The sequence below is a fragment of the Moschus berezovskii genome, chromosome X (genome assembly GCF_049115385.1).
Source record: "Moschus berezovskii isolate FMDL1 chromosome X, NW_MosBer_1.0, whole genome shotgun sequence".
In the NCBI taxonomy this organism is placed as follows: Eukaryota; Metazoa; Chordata; class Mammalia; order Artiodactyla; family Moschidae; genus Moschus; species Moschus berezovskii.
In genome coordinates this window covers 148,981,828-148,999,419 of record NC_142488.1, presented here as the reverse complement: position 1 = coordinate 148,999,419, position 17,592 = coordinate 148,981,828, and the positions used below count along the sequence as shown (strand labels likewise).

Sequence of the window (17,592 nt, the reverse complement as noted above, 5' to 3'; positions counted from 1 at the left end):
GGGTGGGGGAGCTAGGCTGACATCACCATCCCCAGGCCATGTGTCCTGAGCTCAGCTAGTAGCAGTGGGGAAAGGAAGAGAAGCTTTTACTGTGATCAGGCACTTGGGAAACAGGGACACAGCAGGCAGGGCAGCAGTCAGGAGCAGAGTCATGTGGCTGCCCTGTGTGAGCTGAGCCCCTAGATGAGAGGAAGAGTTCAGGAAACAGTTTTGAAAGTGAAGCTGCCTTTCTCTGAGACATCTCAGGTCCCAGGGGCAGCAAGAAAAACAGTGAGGATTTTCCTTTGCATCTGCAAAAAAAACAGACTGTTGCTCAGCACTGGGCTAGCAGTCCCAGGGTGGCTTGGAGGCGAGCCAGCCTGGGCTTTCAGCCCAGAGATTGGGAACTCTGACCAGAGGCTGAGTTTTGCCCTGCTAACCTGGCCGCTGTGAAGCTCCGATGCAGTTGCTGTGGACTCTGGGTCGCGGTCACTTTGACTCTTGCCGAATCTCACAGACTGGATGCCTATGACAAGGGCTAAAAAGGGCACAGTCTTGCCTTCACCATGAAGCTAGACAGAGCTACTCTCTGTGAGTTCCCCGGGGTGGGTCCACAGCTCCATCTGTGTCAGCATACCCCACCTCTGGTGGCTCCACCAGGCCCCCAGCCTCGCCCCAGCTCCAACTTGCCCAGCCCCAGTCCCTTCAGTCCCAGCCCCACCCCACCTCATTCTCCAGAAGCTCCTCCTCACCCAGGTCTTTCCCACACTTCACCCCCAGACTCCTCACCCTGCTCCTCCCACCTCCTCCCCTGTCTTCCACCCGGCCACTTACTTTCTGGTCCTCCTCCCAGTCATGCTCCCAGATTCAAGGCTCCTCCCAGCCTGACCTTCCAGGTGCCTCAGAGCATGACGGATCATAGTTTGTCTCCTAGTGGACAGGGCTTGTGAGGGAATGTGCATTTGTTCCTAAGTGAGTATCTACATAACTGCGTGCCTGTGTACCTGCGTGCCTACTTGGGTAAGGGAAGCCATACACACCTGAAATGAAGGGCGTCAGTGTTTGTGGGCATGATGCGACTGAGACCAGTGAGTGCTGTCAGTGGTCTCGGTCCCAGTGGCAGACCACTGTACTTCCTGGTGGTCGCAGCCCAGCCATCCCAAACTGCCCACAGTTCGCTCTGCTTGCATGAAGGCAGGACCTGCCTCGTGCACAGATGGTACCTCCAGATGGGGACTACTAGGCTCTGGGACCAGGAGCATCTGTCAGGGGGCCGAGCAGGACTTTCTGGCCCCCTCCATGGCCACAGTCCCCGCCCGCTTTCCTTCCATGTCTGCATCCAAGCGATGCCCTGGGACACATGCAAAGATGCCAGCAGACCTTCGCTCCAGCCTCCTACCCCACCCCTGGACTGTGACATCACACAAGCACCACCTGTCCCCTGCAAGTCGCCCCCACCCAGCCTGATCCTGCAGGGCTCAGCTGCTTGTCCATTGTTCCCATCCTGGTGGGGACCAACCACGAGTCCATAGAGGGCAGCCCACTGACTGTGGCAGCCCCCAGATCCTTCCAGAGTGGCAGTGTGAGGGGAGGAGTCATTTTCTCTTGTTCTTTGCGGGGTCTCCTGGACTGTAAATCACCATCACTCCTGGGGAATGGGTTTCTGTGCTGTGGACTGAGGCATCATGGGGTCCCTGTCCAAGCCGCATGAGGACAGGCCAGCTGCTGTGATGAGCAGAATCCACCCTGAGGGAACCTGCATGTGTGTTTCTCATCAGTTGGGCTCTCCTGGGACCCTGTGGTCTGAGGCCTCTGTGGAGGAGAAGACCATGGTGGTTCGTTGTCTAAGATTGCTGTATTGTCACTGGTGACTTTCTCCTTGTTCCTCTAGTCCTCGGGCAGGTGAAGATGCCCAGTCAAGCAGACAGAAGAAAGTTTTCTCTGCTGGCCACCAAGCAGGCAACCTCTGCTTCAGGCCATAGGAGTGCTTGCAGCCAATTCTTACTCAGGGATTCCACCCACACAGGTGAGATTCTGAGGTGCTCAGGAGGAAGTGGTTGGGTTGACTGAGAAACTGAATGGTAGAAACTGGGCAAGCCCAGGATCCAGTCACATACCCCAGTAGAAGACATAGCAATGGCCAAGCCCCAGGGGCCAGCCAGGTCCCTTGTAACCAAGCCAGACCCAGTGAACAGTGTGACTCTTCGTCACTCAGCAGGTGGGCAAATGTTCAACCAAATGATGATGCTTGGGGCCACCCAGGGCATGAGGACATGACACCCTTGCCTGTAGTTGGTGGAGTGGAAATGGGGGAAGCCTTTGTGGAAGGCCATCTGCTGGCATGTCTCAGCACCTCGGGTGTGTGCTGTGTGCCGTGGGCCTTCTCCTGCATGGCTCTTCATGAATGTGTGGTCATGTCGAGTGGCTGTATTGGCAGAATGAGTTTTCCTTTACCTTCCATCAGGAGGGAAGTGTCAGTAACTTTTGGGACCCCCGACACTGGGAGGTGTAAATAGACACTGTGTAAGGGTGAAAACAGACATATGAAGATGTGAAGACGTGGAGGAGAGTGCCCGAGGTCCTGGGAGTGGAGAAGTCATCCCCCAACTCTCCCCTTTTCCCCTGCAGAGAGATGTCTGGACAGGGCTGACCCTCTGGATTCGTTTGCCAGCAGTCACATCAGTATTGCACAGGGTGGCTCATACTAGGAACCATGCTGGTTCAGGAGGCCCAGCGGCCAAGCTCGAGGTGTCTGCTGACATTGGCTCTTGTGAGGGCTGTGGAGAGTCTGCCCCATCTCTCCCCTCACTTCCAGGGCATTGCTGGCCTTGGTGGGTGTGTCTGGGCTTGGAGAGCTCAGCCTTCTTCTTCACCCCAGTTCTCCTGTGTGCCTGTCTGTCTCTAAGTGTGTCCTTTGTATGGGGGCAGCTTTCCTGTTAGAGCAGGGTACATCCTAATGAGCTCACTTGACTCCCACCAGCTCTGTGAAGACCTTTCCTTTGTCTGTAAGGTCACACCAAGATACTTGGGATTGAGACTCCAGCACCTGAATCTGAAGGACGTGATGTGACTCCTCACACCCTACAAAGGCTCTGAGGTAGGAACACACTGGAATTTTCTAAGGATGGAAGGAGGACCTTTATAGCTACTGGTGGTGAATCCAGGGGCAAGGAGAGCAGGCCACCAGGGTAGGAGCCAGATCACGTGGGACTTTGTGGGTCTGTGAGAACTGTCACTCTTCTGTACTCAGGGTACGAAAGGCCCAGGAGGCTCTAGACTGGGTTCCTCTGGATCTTGTCCATTTTCTCACCATCTCATGGAAACGGAGGGTCCCTACTAGGTGCTGAGCTTCTGCTGAGGTTCAGGCCCGCAGCTGTGCTCTTCTGCCTCCCCACCATACAATAAGCAGAGACCCCACTCCAGATGCAAGGATAAAGGTGAGTATGGATTGCCTGTGGTCAGGTCCCCTCCAGTCATGGGCTATCTCTCTATCCCTCGGTGCCTCCTGAGCCATCAAATGAGGTGACAGTAACCTAGTGGGTTATTTGAAGTTTGAATTCTGTGATCCCTGCCATTCCAGACCCTGGCAAGGACGCAGATCATGCCTGTTCCAGTAGATCCTGCTCTCTTTCCTTCTTTCTCTAGGCTCTGGGCAGGGGCTGTGGAATCTGATGACCATTGAGGAAGTGGTGCAAGAAGGGCTGGGAGGAAGGTGGCTCCTGAAGTCATGGGGAAGACAAGTGGCAGGGCCGTCTGAGGTCCGGGGTGGCCCCAGGGCCAAGGCCAGATTGGTTAGCAGGGATCTGCACTCAGCAGCCCTGGGCTGAGGTGGGGGATCTGCAGAGCCTGGGTAGGGATAGGGCCAGGGTTCTGAGGGGTGGGGTTTAGGGCCAGGGGTGGGAGAAGCCAAGTCGAGGACTGTGCCTGTCTGTGCTGGGAGAGGACCAAAGCCCGGCCACTGGGCTTTGAAATCAGGGGACACCCCCCAACTCAGTACTCCCAGGGTTTTGAGTCCCTCTGTCCTGGATCTCACCTCGTGTCTCTCTCCCACTGTCCAGTCCTCCTTCCCAGCATCCCCACAGATTGCATGTGATGGACAGGTCCCCTGGGTCACCACCCCCTGTCAGCAGACCACGTGGAGACAGATGGAAGAAGCCAGCCCTCTGTGACCCTCCCCTCTGTGTCAGCAGGCTTGGAGGATGCTCAGACATGTGCGGCTGATGCCCGGCCCAGTGCTGTGAGCTTTGAGGATGCTGTGTCAGGCTCCTGACCTTTGTGGTTCTGTGTTTCCACAGCCATGTGAGGCCCTGGGAAATGAAGTTAAGCCATCTGTCCTTCTGAAAGCCTTATGCGGGTTTCATCTTAAACAGTGTCAAGACCTGTAGACATGGTGGTAGCACATGCTATGCACAGCCGGCACTGTACGCTGGCTGTCCACATCAAGCACCGGGACTGGGAGGATGTGGCCTGGCAGGAGCTGCTGGAGCAGAGGCTGAGGATGAACACCACCCAGATCCAGACCTTGATGCGGGACAGGGACAAGTTTAGCTGTGGGGTGATTGGCAGCAATCACCCTGCCCGCCTGGCCCCTGGTGCTGCCCTGGATCTCAGCTGGGGCTATGCTCCTTTGTTTTCTGTTGAACCGGTTGGTGAGGGACAGGATAGGTCTGAGGTTTCCTCAGAGGGGCAATGAGGGTCCCTGGGCTGGAAAATGGCGGCACGAGGTCCCTGACCACCACTGCGGACCTCAGTCCCTGTTTGTGCTCTGAGAGGCAGAGGCTTGTCAGGTCTGCACGTGGCACTTGTCTCTGTATGTGCGTTATCATGTGTGTATGTGTTCCTGGCAGAGATCATGAGAGGCAGCATAGCACCCAGCCTGGGTTCTGCACCCCTACTGCCTGCAGCTGGGCCTGAGCAAGTCACCTGACTCCCCAGGGGTGAGGTCCCACAATACTTGTCTGATGGTGAATTGCTTGGGGACCTGATGTCCACTGGCTCCCTGCTGGAGCCTTCCTGCTCTGTCCCTGTGTGCTGTAGTGGTCAGACTGAGAGTTTTCCATGTCCTGGTGGGTTCGTGGAGTACCAGGCCTCTCCCTTTCATTTCTCTTCCTCCCTCGCTTGGCCTCACCCCGAATTCCCTTTTCTGAGGTGAGCCCATCTGAAAGGCTCAGCCAGAGGATCAAGTTCACCCTGGTTCCCCTCTGAGATACGGTCTTAGTCTCTAGTAGGTATGACTGTTAATCACCTTGTTTTCCTTCTGTGTCCTTTCTTGTGCACAGGTCTCATGGACATTGGGGTCACTTTGCTGTGCCCAGAAAACCTAGGTCCCAATGAGGTATAGAAGCGGAAGAATCGAGCCCTGCTGCCCGACCTACAACAGAAGTACCTGACTGCGATCACCAGCTCCCGCTGGTTGCTGCAGCCTGTCCCAGGGAGGGCTGGGTAGAACATCTTCCAGATGGACATCCCAGAGCACCTGATCCCCTTTGGGCAGGAGGCCTGTCCAGACTGTGCTTTCAAGTGGAAGGTGACCGAGAGACCAGCTCATGGTGACACCGTCCAGTTGCTGTCCTGCCCTGGATGTGCCCATCTGGTTTGGTCTGAATCTGTCCCACCCTTGGGTTCACTGCCTATTTGGTGTGGGGCTGGGACTCCCCTCATGCAGTGCTGCTCTGGACTCAGCAACAGTCTGCAGGAATTTGACCTTTATGAAAAGATGGTGTCGCCACTCATTTTGGCCCTGCTGGGACTGGGTGGTTGAGAGAAATGTGTTGTTAGGAAACTGCTTAGTGGTTTTCCCTCTCTGTTCTGGTCCAAACTCCCCGATGTTGGAACAGTATCCAGGGGGTGATGGAGAAGGCTGGAGGCTGGGCTGAGCGTGAGCAGCCGGTGAGGCCCCTGGCAAGTGGAGAGGCCTACAGGCCATGAAACAGGCCATGGTGTGTCCTTACAGGTGACCCTTGCCCTGCCGTAAAGTGTCCCTTGGCTCACAAAGTGTGTTTGTTGGTCACAGTGTCTGGCCACTCCCAGTCCAAAGACAGGCTCCAGAATACAGCTGTGAGGGCAGACCAACAAGGGCTAGTGTTCACCTTGTGGAAACTTTGTACTTGTTTTGGGGGTCGGGATCATGTGTTTGCAAGGCCCTTGGCAGGTGGGGTGACCCTGTTTTCTGATTGGCCTCTTGGGGAGGCCCCTAGATTGGGAGCTGGAGATGCTCAGCTGCTAATCAGAAACTTGTGGCATTGTTGGGGGACTCAGGAGAAACCCTTTCTGCTTCAGGATGCATGACTCATGTTGGGTGACACCCCCATGGTCATGAGCCAGACTGGGTCTTTTGCTGTGCAGCAGGCAAGGCCCAGGGACCAGCCTTTCCTGGGCTGGCCTCAGCGTTCACTTCGGGAGCCACACTGTTAGTCGAGCATGTGAAATGCTGCTGCTTCAGATGAAAAGGGACCATGGGGACTGGATTGAGGCCTGCCTGGGGTGTGAGCTTCCAGCCTCATCTTGTTCACCTAATGCCATGTGTGAATAGCACGGACAGATAGAAAGAACACTGACTCACAGTTCTCATTTGATTATTTACTCCTATGGAATTTTGCTGTATTTTATTAGAGCCAGAAATATATTTTTGATTACAAGAGAGTACTTTTGAGTGTCCCTGGGGTCCTGGAAGCTCAGGGATTTGAGTTGTTCTTGAACTGCTCACAGAGGGCACACTTGTAATCTGAGGATTCCTCCTGTTCCTCCTCTGCCTCAGGGGCCTCATTTTGGGCCACAACTGAAATGGTCGCCATCACAATGGAAAAATAGGTATTGTACATAGTCATCACTGAACCATAACTTGGGTATTCTGGGGGACTCTTGGGCAGTTCCCCTGCACTGTCCCTTCCAGCAGTAGCCGGAAGTATAGAAGTGGCATTACTGGATGTGCCCTCACCACTGGGGCCACCCTGTTCGCTGGGAAGATGGTTTGCCCCGGCCTGCACAGCTACACTGCCCATAAACCAAAGGACCCAGAACAGAAATGAGCACTGGCCGGGGATTGCATGAGCAGTTGGTGTATTGTTCTGGGCCTTCTTGTCAGCCTCTTGGGTGGACTCGTTGTGATGGAATCAAGGAAAGTGTCTGGTCACCACTGCATGCTTCTTTCTCTTTGGGGTCATTGTTGCGCTGGTGATAGGCTGAGCAGTTGTTCTGGGGTTGCCTTTCCTCTGGATGTTCTGTAGGAGAAGAGGTTTGTCTCTCTGAAAATTGGAGTTGCAACAGATCTGAAAGGAAATGAATCACTTTAGCCATCTCTGGGGAGAATAGCTGTTCCTCGCCGCCTTCCTCCCCACCACTGTCCCAGCCTTGCATAACTATGAAGACAAAGTCTCTTCCTTCCTGGCAGGTTATGAAGCCCTAGCAAGTACACTCCCTAGAGCTCCCCTGTGGCCAGCCTCGCTTGAGGTGTTACTGGTGGTCCCTGACATCAAGTGGCCTCTCAGGGTCTGGAGTCACTCCTGTGGATCCTGTCTAAGGGGGTTCGTGGAACATAATAGGCCCTGCTTTCTCCTCTGTCCTTAACCACCCTCTCATGAGAAAAAAATTCTCCTAAGAAATGAAACCTGTGCAGCACTTGGCTCGACAAGTCTAGTCTCCCTGGAAGGGCTTTGTACGTTACCATTATCTTCTTCCCTGCAGAGTGACTCGAAGGGCAGATTTTACTGAAACTGCACAGGTTCAGTTCATGGATGAAGCTCTTGATGCTGTCCATCTCAAAGATCTTGTCCGGAGGACCCCTGTTTGAAAGAGATCTGCCTCTATGAACATCATGTCTCCCGCATTGTTCCAGGGCACAGAGGTGAAGGCCGCATCCTCCATGATCCTCCAGAACTTTCTGGGGAAGGACAGCCCGGGGACGGCATTGTTCTCTTCCTCATTGCCTATTTCTGTGTTTGGGCCATCTGGGGGCGGGATATCTTGGGAGCCCAGATCTGGGCTCTCGGGTTGGTCCTATTACTTCTCTAAAGCCTCCCCTGAATAGAAGTTTGGATCTGGGGAGACATTAGGGCAGTGCCCTGCTGCAAGCTCCCAATCAGTTGATCATGCCAGCGGGGCTGTGCATGCCTTATGGGAACTCTGAGTAGCCAGGGAGCCAGTCTAGCTCAGGAGCATTCTTTACCCCAGCAGTGAATGCTCAGGGCAGAAAGGCCTCAGACCATGGTCGAGGTGCCCCATAAAAACTCTCTGGAGATTCTAGAATCTGGGTCGTGGGACAGGCAGCCAACTAAGGGGTCTGTTTCCTTAATTGTTTCATGATGTCACAGAGGTGATATGGAGAGGCAGCCTTGGCCCAGTGATGGGGAGGGTGGACGGGGACGGAGATGGGATCCCCAGCTTTTCTCTTGTTTAAAAGTACAGAAAAGTATGTTTCAGGTTGCCTGGAAAGGCTCCCACCTGCTGCCAGGTCCCTTGTTTCGGTGGGCCAGGCCCTGGATGGGTTGAAAAACGTGCCCCTGTTCCACTCCTCTCTCTATCAACAGGTAGGCCTGTGGCTGGTTTTGCTAAAGGGCCAGGCCCTGATGAGTCCTGGCTCAGCTACCACCAAGAGAGACCCCACAAGGGTCAGATGGACCCCTGGCAACTGTCCCTCCCAGAAGATGGGGTCCATAGGTGGCTGTTTGGCCTAGCCTGAGTTGGTGGTCCCAGCCCCCACACCTCCGGCTGTGGCCTTGCCCCTCTTCTGGCTTTGGTCTCTTCTGGATGGTGTTGCCAGTGGGTAGGTCCTAACTGATGGCCCCAAAGTCAAAGTCCTGTTTTCCTGCCCCCACGGTGCCCCAGGTTGAGCTCTCCTCAGAGTAAGGCTGTGCTCGAGCACAGTGGGAATGACCTCACATTCCACTTGACTGTTCCCCAAGCACCTGAGAGACAGACTCCCCAGGACTCAGTGTGGGAGGGCACAGCCAGGTGCTCTGCTGAACTTACAGCCTCCCAAGCTCTACCCACCCCCAGATGTCATCCCACTGCAGATCACAGGCTGCTGTCTTCAGTTTCCATTTCTTCCCATAAAGACTGCTCTTGTGGCCCTAGAGTCCTCACTTTGGGAACACCTGTGTGTGTGCTTTTCTTGCCCTCTGCCCAGAGCCTCGGATTCAGCCTCCCTGGAGGCTGCCTCAAAATTATTGTTTCCTTTCATCAATGGGTCGCTTGGGCTTCTGCTACCCCTGGTCCTGCCTCCCACATCCAACTTGCCTCTCCGTGGGTACATACCCTTTGAAGGACTTGATTGGGGCCTCAAGGTACAGCCTGTTCTGTTGAAAACAAGCACTTCACTGGTCCTCGCCGAGGCCATCTCTGATCTTCTCTCCTCCTGCTGCTGTCCCCACCACCACTGTGAACCTGTTCTCCTTTACCCAGATGGCAGGTACATCGAGTGATTTAGTTGGCTTACGGGTTGGGTGCTTTATAAAGGGCCTCCTTTACACATGCTCCCAGGGACATGTCTGACTTGTTGAGCTTGATATGACCAAAGAAAGACCCTGTCTACCTGTATTTGAAAATGGATGAGAGTGGGACTGGATTAAATACCAGTAAAAGTCACCTCTCTCCACCACACATGGGCAATAGGGAGTGGGTTTGGAGATGCATGTTCTCGGACCTTTGTGGGCCACTGTTCTTAAAAATCACCATATAGGGGACAGATTGGCACCTTGGAAAGGCTCATGTGTGAGGACCCTAGGGCACTGTCCCCCTAGAGACAGTGTGCCCCCAATTCTGTCACTCAGCAGGGTCATTTGCCCTGTGTGAGGGCTACAGTCTGGTGTGTGAAAGCAAAGAGCTAAGAGCGTGTGGAAGAGGCTTGCCCAGGGGCAATTCAGCCTGAGGACTGGAGGCTAGAATGGAGCTCAAAGACCTCGACCTGTGCTTGCTCCCTTGTCTTTGTGCTCCTAAACAAGTTGACAAAGCATTTCTTCAGGTCAGTTCATCTGACTTGGACATGACCCCGGAGGCTGGATTCATTGGTGGGGGCCCCTGGTGGCTCCTCTGAAGGGGACCGAAGACCATGGTATCTGTGGCAGCCTGGCTAGGTGGCTTTTCCTGCCCCCACCCCGGCCACTCAGGGCCCCTCTTCATGCCCTGGATTCTGAGGGAGCTGCCTTTTCTTGTCCCCCTCTTCCAGTCACCACCTGGGCCCTGGAGGTGGGTTTGCATGGCACCGAGGAGGTTTTGTCAGCTGTGGCTCAGGACACTTGTGTACACACAAGCCCTCATGATGTCCAAGGCCTACCCTTCTCGGCCTCGCTCTCCTGCCCTGGGGCTTTGGGTCCCTGCCCTGGTGTCTCAAGTCCAGAGGCCCTCCATCTGCTCCCCACCCTCACTGTGGCTGCAGAGACCTTATGCCTCAGAGATCTGCCTGTGTTAACTTCCCTCCTGTATCAGAGGAGACTGCTGTAGGGACCTTATCCCATTGGGCACTGGGACCATAAGGTTAGACCCTCCCTCCCTCCTGCTCGGTGAGGAGTTGGTCAGCCTTGCAGGTTCCAATAGGCAGGAGGCCCCATGGCAGCATCAGGGACAGGGCGCCACCCTCACACAGGAGGCACTGGGAGTGGACAGAGATGCCGGCCCCCAGCACAGTCAGTTCTCAGCAAAGTAGAGAGCAGCCCCACAGTGCTCCTGATTCTCCTTATCCCCTTCCTTCCGCAGACCTGTTTTTTTGTTACCTGAGAGGCACTGTGTAGCACTGAGAAGCTGAAGGCATGAGAAGTCGAAGTTCAGGTGGTTTCCTGGGGTGGGCAGGAAGAGTGGGGGCTCCAGGTAAATTGAGACCAGGTCTTTGAGCCCACCCCGGCCCTCACTAGCATGTGATCCTGAGTATATTCCCAAGCCCAGTGGCCTAAGTTCTTCATCTCTAAAGCCAACCAGTTGAGGAGCCCATATGTTGGGCTGTAGGATGTGCCTGAGGGATGCAATGTAGCTGGCAGGGCCTGGCAGCTGTTGGCACTGGGATGGTGGGAAGAATCTCTCATACTGTTGCCCACAGACACTCTTCCACTCTCCACTGTGGGAAGGGATTGGATGCTTTGTGATCCAAGGAGGGCATGTCACAGAATATTTACCTCAATAGGATGTGGAATAGCTAATCAGCCAAACACAGTGATTCATAAATAAAACAAGGGAACTTTTCCAGTTAACCATAGTGGACCATAGTACTTTTAGTTCCGTTGTGTTCGATTATTTGAGACTCCATGGACTATAGACCACCAGTTTTCTCTGTCCATGGAATTCTCCAGGGAAGAATACTGAAGTGCATTGTCATGCCCTACTCCAGGCGATCTTCCTGAATCAGGGCTCAAACCCAGGTTTCCCACAATGCAAGCAGGTTTTTATCCTTTGAGCTACCACAGAAGCCCCATTTCCAGTTATAGGGCCTGTTAAATTTGGAGGTTGAGGAGTGTTCCAACGGGAACACTTTTTCCAGCAGGAGCACCTGTTCCAGCAGGAAAAGTAAGAACCACTCTTTGCCTCTGCCCCAGCTGGTCTTCAGTCCAAACCATTATATTCTTTCATTGCAGCCAAAAAAAAACCATCAAGTGCTTTATTAATGGCCAATTACAAAAAGAGATAATTTAAAGCTCATTAATACCTTGGGTTCTAGATCTCTGGTGCCAAGAAAGAGAGGGTAGTTCCATGGATTGCTTCAAAGGAGTTTTACCAATGCTCTGCAAGATTCCTTGCAGATATGGAGTGGAAAACACCTCCTTTACCCCTGGGGTCAACAGCAATGTGACAAGAGCCAGGACCCCTTCCTTCCTGGCCCAGAAAGAGATCTTTCTTGGGTTTATCCAAGATACAAAAGGACATCTCACAGCAATGATCCCTTTCAGACTTTCCCATCACCCCCAAGACACAATGCAATACTGAGGGGTCCCACTACACAGCCCCATCAAAATCACCTCTCACAGAAGGAACCCACCTTTCCAAAGCCCCAAGCTGCCCTGGCTCAGACACCAACCCCAGGGTGCTCCTCCTGGAGCCCCACTGCCCCGCTCCGTATTGCCTTGTTTAGTAGGACTAGAAGACATCTCTCCAACGTCCTTCTGTGACTCTGGCTTCTAGACCATCACTCTAGGAGTGGGGGTTGCCCTGCTTCTCCTAGTGTCCCCACTGATAACACAGTCTTTCAGGGAGCAGAGGCACTGTAAAGGTCTTTGCAATAAATGAGCCAGTGGGCAGAGGCTCAGATTAATTGCCTGCTACTTCCTTAATTAATCCAGACAAATCCAAATAAACACAGATAACTTAGTTTTTGAGAATGATACCCAAAAAGGACAGAAACATGAATTCACTATAATCAACTTTATTATTATCTAAATCTCCCCACATCAATATTGCTGCTAAGTAAGCTCCCGTTTCCAAAACAGTTCTTATTCAAATTCCAATGTATCCCTTTCAGGGTCACAAAACAAAATGGAAGAGTGTCCAATCTCTTACAAAAGAGCAAAAGTCTTGTACTTGAACTGGTTAACCACAAATACATTTTGATCCTCATCATTCACAAACTAAGACATTAAAGGTTATTTAGCCTTCTATTAAGCTATCAAAGTTTGGAATTTTTCTAAAGAAAACAGAGATGAATCTCCATGTCATCATAGAAAACAGGAACTCAAAATTGCTACACACCAGGTTCCCCCAACTGACCTGGGCCCTCACTACTGAGAAGGCTGACCGCACCCTCTTCAATCACAGAGGGAAGGATCACCTGGCTGCTGCTCTGGCTCAGGGTCCCTCTTCTTCCTCCCTCACAGCCTCTGCAGATGGGGGTGGGAAAACCCTGGAAATCATTTCATTGTCCCTGAACAGATACTCTGTGACTTGCCACTTGCTGGTCTCTGTATAGGCCCGGGGACCCCACAGGACCTCATAGCAAGCAAGGTCGCTTTCAGGCACCTGCCGATACTCCAGGTAACCCTCCCGCACCCACACATGGGTCTCTAGCTCCCTGGGCTCCCCAAAGACAGAGTGCTCCCACCTGGGACACATCCGCATCCTGCTGTTTCCCAGACCGCCTCCTCAGGGGGCAGTCTCCACTTCAGATAATCAGGCTGAGGACCAGCACCAGGAGCCCTACTTTGCTCACCACAGGCCATATGCCTTGTTTCTGTAACCCAGAAATCAGCCTCCTCCAGCCTCCCCACCACATCCCTGTTTGGCCATGGCACTCCCTTTGTGAAGGGACAGAGTAAGGGAGCCCAGGGGATGAAGGGACCACTGAGGACCCAAGATGAAGACTAGCCAAGGAAGGCTCGGGCACAGCTGGTGGGAAGTGAGTTAGCCATGGATCACTGACTCCCTAGGGTCTGCCCAGTTTGGCTTCCGTGGTCACCTTTACCTAGTTGGAGCACTTGTGAGGCAGGCCTCCTCTCTGAGACACCCTGTCTGGTTGAAGTGCATTTCCACACTCCTAGACACTGTCACCTGTGGGGCCTCGGGAACAGAACTAAACCCGTACCTCTGGAGCCTCCTGGTCTCTCCTCTGGTGGCCCCAGGAACACCTGTCGCTTGAGACAGTTTGACTGCCCATGGCCAGCTCATCAAGGCCATGCTCCCTCCCTCCACTCCCGTGTGACCTTAGGCTACCACCTGTGTCCGGCCACGGAGGATGCGTGCTTAGCCACTTCACTCTGCAGACATCAGTCAAAAGCCACCAAGGACTGAGCAGTGGGAGTAAAGTACCTCATGGGTATCCTTTGATATCAGGCAGCCTTGACTTTGTAAGTAAAAGTTGCCTTTTGTGACAAGCAGAGATTGCAATCTGCCCATCTCCACTTTCTCTATAGATTTACAGGTAATCAGGTGGCACACATACTGAGGTTTCTGGGAATGTGGTTTTTAAGTAGTAGTATCTGCATGTGATTCCAGGTCAGAAGGCATACGGAAGTCAAGAAATAAAGGCAAATGAAACCTTCTGAAATTTCAGGTGTTCCCCAGGAAGCAAACATTCGTAAGGGGCTGCACTTTGGCTTGGAAGTGAGCAGCCTGGTTGGGCGTCACAGCAACTCAGTGCCGTGGCTGACAGAGCCCTGGCCTGTTGCCACCCTATGTCCTTTCTCAGGGTCTCATCTGCCTGCTCCAGACTGCCAACAAGGGAGACGCAGCCTTACGGTTCCAGTGGACTGGTGTGTGCACTCCCCTCACCTGACCTTGGAGCCATTGTGTCTGCAGTGCAACCCTGTAGGGCTACTGGATATGCTCCCCAGGACAAACACTCTTAAGAGAAAGTGAATTATAAACTGGACACCACAGCAAACAGAGGGTGCTGAGGTGTGTGACATCCTCAGAGTGCTCAGCTGAAAAAGGAAAAGAAAAGAAAAACAAGAAAATGTTACCAGATGCAGGCCCTGCAATGAAGCCAAACCTCGGGCCTGCTGTGCAGACACCAGCAAGCCCCCAAACTGAGCACCCGAAGACCTCAGTCAGGGACCACAGGCTCCAGCCCCATGTATCTCAGGACAGGAAGAGCTCTTTCGGGGCCCCTGACAAGGGGAGGACTAATTTCTCCTCATCTGTCAAGTGAGGAGCTTGCTGGACAGTGTCCCTGTGCCCATGAAGCCACTCTGCCAGGCTGTTGTCAAGCCCTTGATGGGTCTTTTCAATGAGTGGGTGCAGAACATCTGAGGGGCTTCCCCAGGTGTGTACAAGGGGGCCCGCATTGTGCCAGGGGTGGGCAGCCATCTGTCTTGCCTTCTCAAGCAAGCAGCTGCCTGAGGGGACTGAAATGATCAGCCAGGCCCAGGTTGGAGGCGCTGAAGACATGTGCTGGGCGGGAAATCCCTTGTGTTTTCAAGCTCTTTATTGTCATGCAGTTTTCTGACCACGGGGCCGCCTCTATCTGTCTGAACAGGGTGTCCTCTGTGGGCACACCTAAAGCAGGTAGGGGTTATAGGGAAGAATGGCTGGAGATTATGGGAAAGAGGGGCTGCTTGAGCAGTAGTAGAAGGGGTTCTTGGGCTTAGCCATCACAGGCATCCAGGTGGTGCACAGAGGTACCAGCGTGGCCACTTGGAGCTGCCCAAGGGGCAGGCTGAAGGTGGTGGTGGGGCCCACCATCACCACGGGAGGAGCCATCTTGGCAAGAGGCCAGGTGAAACATAGCCACAGGTCCTCAATGGGCAGTGACACCTCATCAGGACAGGGACTAGAGAGACTGGAGCATACGTCCCCCAGGGCTGCCAGGCATCAGGACCCATCAAGGGGGACAGGGCTGCCATCCTCAGACCAGCAGCAGGGGCGGCATAGGTCCCAGCCAGGGTGGTGGCGGGGGCGAGTTCCAGGTGGCTCATGGTCCCCTGGGCACCCTCAGGGCAGGAAGACAGGCCATTCTGTGGCTGTGCAGTGTGGGCACAGGAGGGACACCGAGCACTGCCAGCCTGCCCTCCTCCTGCTGAAACATAGACTTAACAGCCCCTCTTCTTTTCATCTTCCTCAGGAGGTTTGGGCTGTCACTCTTGAAGAGGGGACTCTAGCAGAACTGTAACTGGGATTCACAGAGAGAGAGAAAATAGCAAAGTACGAGTCTCAAAAGGCTTACTTAAACCAGCACCCTCCTGGATTAGACCCCTGTGTGCCCTCACCCAGCCATCCCCAGGCCTCATGGAGAAAACGAGACCCTGTCCCACAGGAGGCAGTGCCCCAGCTTGCCCATCCTCAAGACTCACTAACTCACCATTGCCTCTCACCTTTGGCAAATGATTCAGAGTGGCCCAAGAGTATCTGTACAAGGCCCAGAGAGGGGACTTGACATTTACAGCGGGCAGACTGCAAAAGCTTGTCTGCTTTCTATGCAGGTGTTGACCCTTGGCCTGTACTTTCTCGGCTGACCAGGGCACTTCCCAGGAAAGGACCTGTGCTTCCTTCACTTAACTTCTGTTCCATAGCTATGGGAGACATATGCTTAGTTGCTCAGTCATATGTGACTCTTTGGGACCCCATAGACAATAGCCCACCAGGCTCCTCGGTCCATGGGGGTTCTCCCAGTGAGAATACTGGAGTGGGTTGCCACTCTTTCCTCCAGGAGATCTTCCCAATCAAGGGATCAAGCCCAGGTCTCCCTCCTTGCAGGCAGATTCTTTCCAGTCTGAGCCACTAGAGAGTTATGGGGGCACACAAACCCCTTCCCCCACCTGCCTCCACTCCAGGCCCATTTTTGCCCTGGCTGGAGGACAGGCAGGTCCAGCATTTAAGCAGTGTCATCTCTTTCCCTAGTGTGACTGCAATAGAAGGGCCCACAAGTCAGTGGTGCCGAGTAACACCTGGCCCCTGGGTATCATGATCTTACCTCTACTGTGCATTCAGCTCACCTCCATCATCTTGCACAGACATCCTGACCAGAGAAAGGTGACTTCTTCGTGCTGAGAACACTTAGGCTCTCCCCCCCAAAACTCCCCAATGCAGCATGCAGCACTGGCAGGTCTAGCAGTCACGCCAGTCCCCAGTCCTGTCTTTACACACAGCTTTCCCAGCAAGCTGGCCACCATCCCTGGCGGCCTTGAGGTTGGCACCCACCCTGCCCCCAGGGTCCAGCAGGTACTCTCCTGCCCTTACCTTTCTCAGGACACAGACAGGTGGCTCCTCCATGAGCAGGTTGGTCAGGTAGAGTGAGGTGAGCACATTAGCCTTACAGGCTAAGCTGGCAGATGAAGCTCTTCATACAGTTAGTCTCAATTCCCTTGTCTGAGCCCACCTGCTTGAAAATGCTCTCAAAGAGATCATCATTTATGCCTATGCAAGTGCCTTCTTCCTCCCACCAGATGGACACAAAGCGGTGACTGTTGACCATGGCCCACCACTTCCTGGGAAAGGGGAGGGAAAGGAGGTTGCCCTCTCCCCCGGGCAGGGCGCCACACTCGGTGTGCAGCCTCTTCAACAAAAGCTCTTCACTCAAAGCCTGGAAAGCACTCTTTTCCAACAGCAGCCTGAAGTTTCTGTGGCCCATGGGCATGGGCTGGGCCAAGGTGACCGAAAGGTCCAGAGTGAAGGGTTCAGGGCCCCGAACTGAGGGCTGGAGGCCTTGTGTTTGGAGGAAAGGGAGCGCCCCGAAGCTGGGCACCCTGTCCATTGTGGACCTTCTTGTCTGTAGGCATGTGGAGGGTAAGGCACCCCTCCTTTCTGGAAATGGGACAGTGAAGTGGCCAGGAGCAGTCCAGGCTCACACTGGTGCTCAGCCCCTCATCAAAGGCCTCTGGTTGCTCAGGGTTGACATCAAAAGGCAGTCATTAAGTGACCTAATTAAGGGCTGGCTGCACCCATCCTGGTCAGCATCTCAGCCTCCTGGTCCACGTTCATCATGGCAGTGGCCACATGACACTCGTGCAGAGATGTGAAGTCTCAGGCTGAGCACTCATGCAAACCAGGCACAGCCTTCTGCTCCTGGAGCCCCAGGGCCAGGGAGAAACAAACCGACAGAGTTGTGACCCTCAAATCAGCCCCTCCTCTGTGTTCATAGGGTTCTTCATGGCACTGTTGTGCTCAAGCACAGTTACATCCAAGGTGGGGGTCCACAGTCAAGGGTACAGCCACCAGGTCTTCTATGCATTGTTGCTGGCCGAGCATCTGGTCCCCCACACAGAC

The 17,592-nt window shown here is 53.9% G+C and overlaps 1 pseudogene; it reads left to right on the top strand.

Annotated features, from left to right (window-relative positions):
• The first annotated feature begins 4,293 nt into the window (after nucleotides 1-4,293).
• On the top strand, nucleotides 4,294-5,740 carry LOC129564098 (protein EOLA1-like; annotated as a pseudogene).
• Nucleotides 5,741-17,592: the final 11,852 nt, after the last annotated feature.